The following is a 12383-nucleotide window of genomic DNA, read 5'->3' on the forward strand; positions in this document are numbered from 1 at the left end:
TTCAGTTAAAGAAGAATTTATTCAAGACAAGTGCAAACAGAGATGAGGGCTGGACGGTTGATGTTCTGGTTGGTCAGAGGGTTTGTGTTCTGGGTTCCAGTGCTCTGGGTCTTGTGGTGATGGTGAGTTCTGCGAGTCCGGGGTCCAGGCTGTTCAAGACAGGGAAACATAAGTTAACTCTCAGTATCTCAAACAGACAAGATTCAGAAAGTTCAGGGCTAGGTTGGCAGACATGTGCCCATACTGAGCAGTACAACAATCCAGCAGGGACTTGATGGTTGGTCTGGCTTTTATAGCTGAGTAGATTGCAGGATGTGGAACAGGTGTGCTTGATTGCTGTGAGGAGCCTCAGGTGAGTAGACCAGAGCACTGGCGACCACACCCACCAGCAGTCTCAGAGCATGAGGGAGAAAGCAGAAACACAGAAACAGAAACTCAAACACTACATTCACACGCATACCAGCAAGAAGGCCAGGGTCACGACCGGGGGTTCGTGACAATTTTGATATGATGCTCCTTTGTTCTAATCCACTAACAATAATATGTACAAAATATACAAAGAAGTTTGGCAAGATGTCATGGAGATTGCTCAGTTGCCAGACATGTGTGCTAGCTAAGAGCTAGCTAATGAAGGAAAGGAAGAGTAAACAGCTGGGCAGTGCTGGCAGTAATGTTGGCTAACTTTATGGTATGTTCCACAAGTTGACAAGAAGATGTCACAAAATAATAATTCCTCTCAGACTGTAATCACTCATGTTCATAAAGAATGCAAAGAGGTGACTCAGGTGCTTGTAAAAGTCAATGCGAAAATGCCCTACGAGGCAAAGATGCATCTGTGCAAGTGGAAAATGTTGTAGTTTGAGCGATAAATTTGCAGAAATAAGAGAAACTGGTAGAAAACAATTCAAACCTGAGCTTGCACAGCCACGTTTCACATGCACTGTTTGTGTGTATGCTGCTAGCTAGCTACAGATAACATCTGCAACAATCGAGGGGGTGAAAAGAAAATAACTGCAAAAATAGTTCAGTGGTCAAATTTAGAGGTAGAAACATGAAAACAAATAGAAAGACATACTTTTGCAAGATGAGTCACTTAATTTACGTGCAGTGAGCTTGCGCACTTACTCAAGTGAACTGGGGTAATCAGACTAACAACAAATGCAAATGCTTTTTTGATTTCTTTTGTGTGTGCGTTTAAACACAGTCATGTCATGCTGCACAGTGTATACAAAGAGCGGCAGGGAAGGTCATAGGAGTCATTTACACGGGGGACGCTAGGGACATGTCCCCATCATTTTTTGAAAGCATTCCCTAAAAGTTTTCTGAAAATTAGCTTGCAACAAGAAATGTTAAATAACAAATAAAATTCTACGAGAAAGGTTTACTTACATAATATGAATGAATGAATAAAATGCAATGTAAATATAGAAGAAACAGATCTGCCTTGTCCAAAAAAGTAACTTAGGACAAAAAAACAAGCTGCTGATTACTGCATTGTATTAGATGATAATTTTATATTCTGAATTGGCACTGGCCACATGAATTTTGTATATAAACCACCATAAATTGGTGCAGAAAATGTCTCTAAAATGTAGGAAATTAAGAGTTTAATGTTTCAAATCTTCTGAAGGAGAAACCCACAGACCCCCCAATTGAGTAGACTTTTTCATCAATGACTATTTCTTCTAAATAGGATTTCAGTATCTTGCTGTATTGTTCTTGTGACTCCAATATTGTGCATTATCACATCTCGTGGGCTAAGTGTTTCGTCACACCCCTAATATGAGCCCTTAAATGTCCCCACCACTTTTCAACACAAAGTGACACCCTTGGGGAAGGTCATCCCTGAGCAACAACACCTGCAAAGTCTCTGCGTCTCCTTCTCTGCACAGAACGAAAGACAGCGAGAGAGCCAGAGACACAGACAGAGATGTCCGTGGTGTGGAAATAGTTAAAGCCATAAAGACGTACAGTACCTCAGCCCTGACCCCATGCCCTCCTAGGTATCCCCCTGCGCAGAATTCTTATTCCCTACCAAACTGACAAAGTGTTTTTAATCTTTTCTTTCCCTCTCTCCTGGAGATTGGGGAAACAAAAATCAATAGCTCCTGGCAGGCGATCTAGCAGGCTGGTGAATTACAGGGTCTGTGCTGCAACCAGAGCGCTGCATCACAGGGGCCTTGGAATGAGAGACCTTGGGAGAGGCATCAGAGACACGGAGGTTGCAGGGTCACTCTGGGTCCGCAGTCTGAGGAGCGGGGTATTTACTGCCTCGGCCAGCTCGCTGCGATGAAAAATAACTGCTGCACAGCAGAGAGGGATGGCTGGGGTGAGAAAGATGGCGAAACAGACAGATAAGACAGACAGAAAGGAAGAGATTGGAGGCAGAGAGGCTGGTGGTGCATCTACGAGCAGCTGAAATCTTGAGAGAGTTTGCTGTGATTTGTGTGTACTCCCGTCAATGGCTATGTGCAGTACAGGTATGATGTCAAGCAGGAGACTAATGCTTTATTCCTTCTCTCTCCTAAATGGGAAATGATTCATTAGCGTTTGGTTATTTAGAACGTGGCAGTGCTGGCCGATCAATATGCATGGGCCCATCTGTCAATACGTGATTTCTGCTGGTAATTAGCTGATGTGGCCCAGTGGTTGTGAATATTGCCTGGCAACTGACAGCCTGGTTGTTTCTGTCATCACTGGGGGTGCGCAGGTGGTAGTAGCTCAATGCCAATCGATAAAATACTGTGCTTCAAGGCACAAACCAGGTTCATAAAGACATCGTCCTTGATAAAATATGGAGTCAAGAAGCATTTCTAAATATTCATTCATTTTTGTAGTTTAGATTTATACTCAAAAACCAAAGTAATTCAATCATGAATCATAAATGATAACAATGACAAATTCAGAGTTATACATAAACTTTGAACAACCATTTCTGTAAGCATACGTTTGCTCCAGAGGTGGAGGCTGCATCTCAGGCTCTATTGAGAAAATGTCAGATCACTCAATTACAACAACTCGAGACAGCTGGCAGCGAGACAATTAGGAGTGTGAAAATGATAATGATGATTGCCATGAACAAAAATTTTAATTGCTTTGTTTTCAAAGTGAGCAGATATTTGCAGGCAAGTCTACAACCTCTGGACTGTCTGTGGCTAACATAAATTTCAGCGTTGGTTCAGCTGTCCGAATGAAAAAACGTTCGTCTCCAAAAATCAGATTAGTGTTCCTTTGTGGGATGAGGAAAATTCTTGTACTGCTTAAGCAAAACAAACGGTTAAGAAACCCATTGAATTTCCTGAGAAATGTGTTGTTATCATGGCTGGATTAATAAGATGGCCTACCAAGACATTTCTTGTTCAGATGGAAAACTACAGAGAGACACAAAGTGACTACAAAGAGACACAAAATGACTACAAAAACATACAAAACGACCACATTGAAACTCAAAATGACTACAGATGCAAAATGACAACAAAGCCACCCTAAATGAATACAGAGAGACGCAAAACGATTACAAAACACACAAAAACAACCAAAATGATACTCAAAACAACTACAGATGCAAAATGACTACAAAGACACACAAAATGACCACATACCAAGCAGAATGACTACAAATATATGCAAAACAACCACAAAAGACACAAAATGACCACAAAGAGTCGCAAAATGACCATAAATAAATGCAGGGTCTTTTACATGTCTGTGCCCAGGGTCCAATTATCTTATAATCCATCCATAATTGTCACAAAGCTGAGTACGGGGCAGTTTTTCTTCACTCTGGAGATTTATGGTTTTCACCGGACAGCGACAATGTGGAGTTGCCCCTTAAGGACAAAAGCAAATCAAAGACGATCACATTTTTATTTGTACTGTATGTGCAGATACCATCACGATCATTCAGTTTTACCAGACACATTTTAATCTTTTTATGCTCCTGACATTTAATCAACTGAACCCAGATGCCAAATTAGATATTTTGGCTTTGTTTGCTGTCTATTACATTAGTAGCAACACTATGAATAGTTTATTGAACTACACAATCACTTGTCAATAAAACAATGCAATTCATTGAACTCTAAACATAACATCCGGTCAAATTTGCCATTACTCTTAAACAATATCTCTTCAGTGTTACACCTGAGCTGTTAACTGTGTTATATTCCTTAATTTTTCCCACACAATATGTGTCCAAGTTAAAAAGTTTACTAAAAGAGAAAAGCCAACAAGCAGAGGTGGTGTAAACCCTGCAGAAGGATGCCTCTCTGTCTCTCATTGGCATTTGCATATTGGAGTGTTTTCTGGGGAAAATGAGCTGTAGAAATTAATTCAGGATTAATTGGTGCCTTTATCTCGTTAGGACAATCTAATTTAGGGGATGATGGAATTGTTTAGACTCCCTTTTGCATAATTGGATTGCGGTGAATGGCTGTCATTACCGTCTTTTTAGCATCGTCTGTGGGCCCCCTCTCTCTCTTGAAGGCCCCAGCCTCATAAAGAGCGATGATGTGTTACGCCAGTGTTTTGCTAACCCCTGGAACACACCAGCCATGCTGCAAGAGGCAAGCATGTGGCTAACCACGCAGCAGTGATTAACTCTCTTTTCAAAGTCATTAGCATTGCAGCGAGCAGCACGCTGTTGAGGAGATTTCATATGAACACATAAGCATGTGGCTAACAACACGGCGATCATCGACTATTAGAGGCAGCGATTAGTTTTTAGTCTCAGCCGCTGTCACACTTTGTGGTTCTGACGGCATTACCTGACCCCCCAGAGGAGCTGGACATGACATCTCAAAATCTCTCAATGCTTTTTTTTTCTTTTCTTTTCTTTTCCAACACATTTTGCCCTTTCGTTACTTCCACAGTATCTCTGAGACAGTTTGCACTGAGTTGGGTTTTTTTCAACGTGGGATGAAAATCAATGTGAGAGGAACAAAGCTCATGTAAAAGATCACTCACTGGAATACCTGATCTTCTCACTTCAACAACATTGATGTAACTATGGAAACGAGTTCCAGAGATGAACGGGGATATGCCTATCTCCTGACAAAAGGCTTTTTTATATCTCTCCCAGCCAGTTACCCTATACCACAACACAGGAGAAGCTTATATCTGCTACTCCCCGCCATGATACCATCATCATTTTTCTGAAAGCACAAATTGTATAGATATTATTCTGCGAGCCGCTCTCTGGTAAACAAGGCAGAGTGAAATCTAATCTATGGTGCTGATACTCAGGCTGTGCCAGGCTAATTGAGTTGATGTAGTCTGTCCCTGGAGGAGCTGGACATACAGTAAAGACAGACTCTATCGAGTCATATAGCTCATGTACTGTGCTTACTGGAAGTGACTTGCGTTTATATTGTCACAGTTGTCAACGGTCGCCACGCACATGAAACTACTGTTTTTTTACTAAACTACAATCTGATTACATGCACGCTGTTATGAGGAATAAACTGTAGAAAAGAAACATGCTACTCTGTCTTTCTTTATGTCTGCCGTCATTCACTATGCCCCCACCTCATGTTCGTGATGCATACTGTGTCATGCTTTTGATGCATTTTGGCCCCCCTCTCCTCGTCTAGTGCCATTTCCATTCTTTGCATAAATGCAGTCTAACAGTATTAAGTATTCATGCGTGTTGGGGAAGGTGGTGCCTGTCCTTCAGGGTAAGTGTCAGGCCTGCGTGCGGCACAAGAAAAGCCCCGGGGAGAGGAGAACATTAGGATCCATCAGGCTGACAGACAAATCATTCTCTCATGTAAACATAAATATGAGGGTATGTTTCCACCGCCATCCTACTATCTGTTGCTAGGCTACCTTGCATTAAGCAGTGTAGCTGTCCCTGTTCATTTTGCTCCAGGGATTCCAGCAATACCATCATATAACCTGCTGAGTCTTAATGAGAAGGCCTGCTCATATGAGTGGATATGAACATGGTGAGATGTGAAATTTATTCAAAACACAGGATTTCAGCTGTCTGTCAGCGTAGAGTGGCGGCATGGAAATGTTTATGAATTTGAAGTGTTTTGGAAAAGAAGCTTTGAGGGAAATATTTCTCTGTCTCTGCACAAACACACCTGACACAAGAAAAGGTCACAATGGATCAACACACATACACACACATGCACTGATGCAACACACACACAGGCTTACAGGCTCGCTTAGGCACACACACGCACACAATAAACAATATGTGACGCTGAGCTCCATAAAGGTCATTTGTTGTTGAGAAATCACTGATCCCCAAATGCATTAACAAAGTCAATTAACTATTCGCCGACAAAGAAGAAAGGAACCCATCTCCAATAAAAATAGAGCGCAGAGCGTCATCCAAGTACCCCCACAATTACAACAACTCTGCGTCCCCTGAGAATTATGTGAGCCATAAATGAGGAAAGAAAGACAGTAGAAGGCAATGGTCACTGAGAAGAAAGAGCAGGGAGATGAGGGAAAGGAGCGCCAACAGCTGGTTTGAATAGATTGTGTGTGGGATGAATTAAAAAGTTGAACCTTTCCCTGGCCGTATTCAGATGTCTGCCTCTGGGTGATTAATCATGGCCGTCAGGACCTGTAATCCTTTTCAGTGGGAAACAAATGCAGCCACTGTCCTCTCTTCTCCAAAGCACCCGGGGCCCAGGGCCACCAGCCTGCCTGCCTGGTCACAATACCTGAACCACTGAGAAGGCACCCTGGGGAGCGGGGATGTGTGGACACACTGTAATCTGCTCCGAACATGATGTGATGAACAAAAACGCCGGATTTCAACAAAATTGTATGGCACCCTTTATTGGTTTTGTACATCCTTTTTGTACCTCGAAGTCAATAGTTGAGGCAGGTGGCACAACTGCAGGTCCAACTGGTGAAAAATGGAGCAGCTATAAAAAAAAACAAAAAATTAAATAAACACACCTTTTGAGCTGCAGGATCTTTTTCATTTTTAAAAGAAGAAGGGATTTAAAGAAGCCTGTGAATGGATTTGAGATGACAGAGGAGTTCCCTCTCTGGCTGATATCAGACCTCTTCTGCTTGCAGCTCCTCAGTGAACTTCATGTCACGTTCCTACATGGTGGTAAACAGCTGATCTAGTTTTGAAAAGTCAGTGAGAAAGTCAAGAGCCAGCAACATTGAGAGCCCAGGAGAAGAAAGTGTGTCATCAGCATAAAAATAGAAGCCTGCTAACAAATTCCTAATCATATCCCCCATTTCCTCGAGGGGCTATGCTAAAGAGGTTAAAACACCAGCCGGCAGATGAGAATATGTGCCACATTAACTCTAGAGATTATTTCTTGGCATTCCAAAGGTTTTCACTGTTATTGATTGCTAAATTCACCATTATTTCCACAGAACTACAAAACACGACTATTCTCTGTGCAGCCATGTATCCTTTCTGCAAATGTTAAAAGCCCAATAATGGAGAGTAATTTCTCCTCTCTTTCGACACTAGTGGAGATTTTGGGGCTGCTTTGCACCTACTTTGTCAATCAATCAAGTGAAAATAATATGTTAAAGGCAGAATGCAACACTTACACAGCAAAGGCAGTGGAAAAGCATCTCTCTTGACTTAAGCCCGAGTAAATCAAGTAATGTCTGTGTGGCTTTTACAAGTGAATAAAGTGAATGCCCTTCAAAAGAGAGCCCCCATACTGATTCTAATGGTGTATATGGCCTCGGAGTAATCACCTAAAAAAAACCTTAGTATTAAAAGATCTTTTGTATCCAACAAAAGGCAAATGTCAGTGTTCCTGCTGAGTGAAGGAGTGCCTTTATATGTGTGAAAGGTTGTGAGGGTAGTAATTCAGCACGGCTGCAGAAGGTGGTGTATGTTGGCAGCATGGCAGACTGTGGAGAATGGGCCACGGCCAGCCGTTTCCAGAGCCTTTGTGTGTCTCTGTTTGAACAGGCGTCTCCTGGTCCACAGGAGCACAGCTTCAACACATGTAGCAAAGGAACAAAGCAGCCATTATCAGCCCTATCTCATCCCCACCCCGCCTCGACTCACTGACACGCAGGGACAAACAGTGGCAAGACTCAGCCGCTCTGCTTTGCTGGGGGACTCTGAAGCGGACACTGAAGCGGACTGGGAGGTCCATTAAATACATAGGCGAAACCTTAGCTGTGGACAAACATCAACACAATAGCATGCAGTGCTGTTGCCACGGAGATGGGAGAAAACAGAGTACAGCGCCAGTGGTGACAAATAAAGGGAGGGGTCAGGCATCATGGGCCACTGGCAACTGAAAAGCCTCTGCAAACTGTCCTGTGAAACACAACACCCTTTTTACTCTGTGTCACATATACTGTATACTTAAAGCATCCATTCAGTCACATGTGAAGAATGTCATTACTAACAGCTGCACACAAGACCTATGCAAAGAAATGATTCTGCAATTATGCAAAGTGTTTGTTACCAAAGAGTAGAGTTTCTCCAAAACAAAACTGAAGCATATGTGCAGTTTCAAGCAAAGTTAACTCTGATTTTATACGATATGCTCTAAATATGAGTGGCTCTCCTGTTAGCTAATAAGCATTCGACATTCCCTCAGTGAGTTAAAATGTGCCATGCTTTGTAGCAGACCGGCTGTAAACTTGATAGACTCAGTGATTCAAACATTTTAGGAGTCATTCAAACATTTACATTTTCTCCTTTGTAACATCACTGATCAGTGAATACCAAGTTTCCCAATATTTACAATATTTTTATATTAGGTTATTTGTTATAAGTTTTCCGATGAATTGTAGGATTCAAAGTGCTCTTATGAGTTTAACCTTTCAAAACTACCACTCAGCACCACAAGACAAAAAGCTGCTAAACCTTTATCAGAGTATGGCGGTTGTGCTCTGAACAGGGACTATATGAAGGAAAGGTCAGACATTAATTAAGTGTTCGCAATGAGTGTGTGTGTACGGGTGTTTTGATTTTTTCCCTTTGTGGATTTAGAAAAGTTTCTTTCTCCTTAGGCTAAATCTCATTCCCATTAAAATTCATTTTCACAAAACTTTTAACAAGGTCGCTTTTTCTTGTTAAATGAACAGTCGACAATTTGTAAATACATGGCTTTCCAGTGAGAGTATGTCGTCACCTACACACATGCTAATGTTGTGCTATCAATCTGTTAACAAGAGTTGTTTTTGTTTGATAATGATGGATGTCTCACGTTGCCAACTGCTCTTTGTTACGACCACAAACTCCGTTCAGTATGTGACACAGACTACATTTCTGTATTCAGGCATAAATTGTGAAAGTACAAACGAGTGTGGTGAAGAGAGAAAAGCTCAAAGCCGTGGTATACAAAATTTGCGTGCATATGTGCACACAAAGATGAGTTTACATGTTTCTGTCAGTACCTTTAGTAGGTGTTGATTTGAATACTGTAAATTTAGATCGCTGAATTACAAAACTTGACATTCTCACAAAACCAAGTAAACTAAATGTCTATATAGGGTAATATCGTGTTGATGTCTTTGTGTTTTTTATATGGAAAACTGTAATGTGCTTGATACTGAGAAGTATATAGTAAGTAACTGACCAGTTATAAGTTGGGTTTTATATTATATATTCATGCTGGGGTTCTACAGTCAATTACTCTCTGCTTAAGTCTAGAGATGTCAATAATGATATCCATAAATAATAAAGTATTTACAAATGAAAAGAGTTTCGCCTTTACATGAAGATTCCAAGTTAAAATCCAATTCAGAAGCTGTGTGGGCCAAATTAAATTGGACGTTTGCAGAGGAAGCAAATATGCTGGAATTTAGAGTATAGAGAAAATTGGCCACATATTCAACAATGTTTTGTGCTTTCGTTCAACACAAATTGTATGTGGTGATTTATAGTGCTTTTCTGCATCACAAGCTTTTGCTGTTTGAGCCTGCTTTCCGTCTCTTTTTCACTAATGACCAGCGAATAAAACCCGTCGATACAATCATCCCCTCTGACCTCTGAATCTGACAGCATATCTGCTAAACATGTCAAGTATAAGAAGCAAGTCAGTTTTTCTCTCTCTCTCCCTTTATATCTTTCTTTCCCTCTCCTCTCTTCCTGGACTGCTTGTGCACACAGCTCTTCCTTCTCTCCACCTGCCTGAGCGGCTGTGGCCTTGTCTGAATCCTCCTGAATTCCCAGTCCACTGCAGTGTATCCGCCTGGAAACACCACAGATGCCAGCACTTGGCAAGTTGCAAAAAAAACAAAAAAACAAGGAAAGTGATGGGATAAAGATGTCCGTTATGGCAAATAGAACTCTGTCACACTTCTATAACATCTCTGTCACTGATTATCAGACCGCAGAGTCGAACACACACAAACAATGTCAGGCTGATAAACAGAAGCACGAGAGGAGCTCTAATGACACTGAAGGAACCAGATGATAGATTAGAAAATTAAACAGGATGTTTTGGTGAAGAGATTGAGATTATGGAGAGCATTGTAAGACGGACACTTACATAGACACTGAGAAAACCTAAATATATAAGGCTGTAAATATCTCTTTTTAACTTTCAACTCAACTTTAGGGCCAGCAAGTTGTGTTCGAGCAATGTCTGACTTGTGATGGACAGGATCAATATGCAGCAGCAGAACTAGAGATATCAGTGTTTTTATTCCACATAGCATTTCTTGTAAAAACATGATGCCTGCGTTACTCAGGATGCAACTCAACCACAGACAGTTGTGTTGCAGATTCAGGTATGTCATGCTAGTTGCAGCTTATGTAGCCTTGACCTAACAGTGCTACCACTTGGTGAAAGTGTATGAACTTGTATGAAAGGGGCCAGAGCATAGACTGTATATAAGAAGTGGATGTAGTCATCGTGATGTCACCCGTTGGTTTGTGAAATGCCGTTCTGAAGCCTCGAGTTTGGCCGATAGGGCGCCGCCATGTTAATTTTTTGCAACCAGTGGCATCGGACGTGACCATATTTAGGCACGATGTGTGGAGCTAGCTAGCTTGCTTAGCTAGGTGCATCTGTAATTCATGTTAACTGTCATTTTTGGCTGACAACAGCCAACTCCTAAAAAGCTTTTTCAACGGCGCTAGATAAATTTACACAGCGCCGTGGGTAACGTTATGAGTCACTCTAGCCTGACTGACAGGTTGCCATGGTAATGGTTTGTCAATCTCAGATAATCCCACCCTGAAGCATACTCTGCTTTATGGTCTATTTTCCACTAAATAGGACCATAATTTACTAAATGAACATCATATTGTATTGAAGAAGACATGAAACTAGTGATTGAGACCATAAACTCAATAGGAAAGTGTTTACTGAGGTAATAAATCAGCTGAGAAGTAGGGTCATTTTACCATCATATCTAATAGAACCGGACTTCTTTTTGCAACCAGAGGAGTCGCCCCCTGCTGGCCGTTCGATAGAATGCAGGTTTAAGGGACTTCAACGTTCGCATCAGTTGGCTGACAGGAAGCTTCTCGCTTGGGCCAGAGTGAGATGATGATGTAGAAAACTGTGATGGCTATAATGTTTATAATGTTCTAAAACCGTCACACACTAAATACTGTATGTTGAGAGTAGAGGGCTGAAATAGGCTAAGAATTGTGCAGACTTTCTTAAATGCATTTTTTATTTTTACAAATGCAAACGTTTACTTGTTGATTCAGTCATTTTTACAGGCCTGACAATGGATATGTTAATAGGAGAAGGCAGCCCACTGATGTTGTATGAGGCCCAGATTTTCATGCTACTGTGAAGAGACATAGTACAGAGTGCTCTGTGAAAACAACAACCTGAGGACCCAGCATTGATTTCATATCTAATTTATTTCAGTCCAGACAGGGATTTCAGCGAAGGGAGGGTCTTAAGCACTTGGTTTGTTTTTCTTTAGTCCTTTGGGCTGGGAGGGAAGGATCACGGGGTGAGGAGTCAAGGGGAGGACAAGGTGACTGATTGAGCTGAGGCATTAGGTCAGCGTTGAACAGCTGAATCAAACCCAACCAAGACCCTCCTCAGAACTAACTATGATCAAATACATCATCCGGCTCTGTCAACACATGTGTCCAGCTGGACGCTCTATCACTTCCACATGTGCATATGGGCTGAGCTACAAAGCAATACACATTAACGGGCTTATCAGCATGCAGCTCGGCGGAAAAATGGATGCATGAAATCAATCTGTGAGTTTCAAAAGGTCATCATGTGCAAAGAAACCATATCATCCCTAAAAGAAATCCAACAAGAGGATATTAATTGGAAACGGGTGAACACGAGTTAAATTGTTTTAAAATTCAAAACGTGTGTGCTTTATACATTAGCCAGATAATTAATGTGCTGCAATCATCACTAGTCGCTATTGGGATGAGAATTAATCTACACCAATAGCTCCATTTCAAAGAAAATGTATCACAAAGTACATGATTCTTT

At 41.5% G+C, this 12383-nt stretch overlaps 1 long non-coding RNA gene across 5 annotated transcripts in view; it reads right to left on the reverse strand.

Annotated features, from left to right (window-relative positions):
* Positions 1–12383, reverse strand: part of LOC123972596 — a 25570-nt gene continuing 13187 nt past the window's right edge. For 4 of the 5 annotated variants that reach the window (XR_006825436.1, XR_006825439.1, XR_006825435.1 and 1 more), the window contains 2 exons: positions 245–393; positions 1–149 (listed from right to left, as the gene is read on the reverse strand). This is a non-coding gene — a long non-coding RNA (uncharacterized LOC123972596). The remainder of the gene's footprint in view (positions 150–244; positions 394–12383) is intronic. The other variant, XR_006825438.1, reaches the window with a different exon arrangement.

Source organism: Micropterus dolomieu, linkage group LG06 (assembly GCF_021292245.1).
Source record: "Micropterus dolomieu isolate WLL.071019.BEF.003 ecotype Adirondacks linkage group LG06, ASM2129224v1, whole genome shotgun sequence".
In the NCBI taxonomy this organism is placed as follows: Eukaryota; Metazoa; Chordata; class Actinopteri; order Centrarchiformes; family Centrarchidae; genus Micropterus; species Micropterus dolomieu.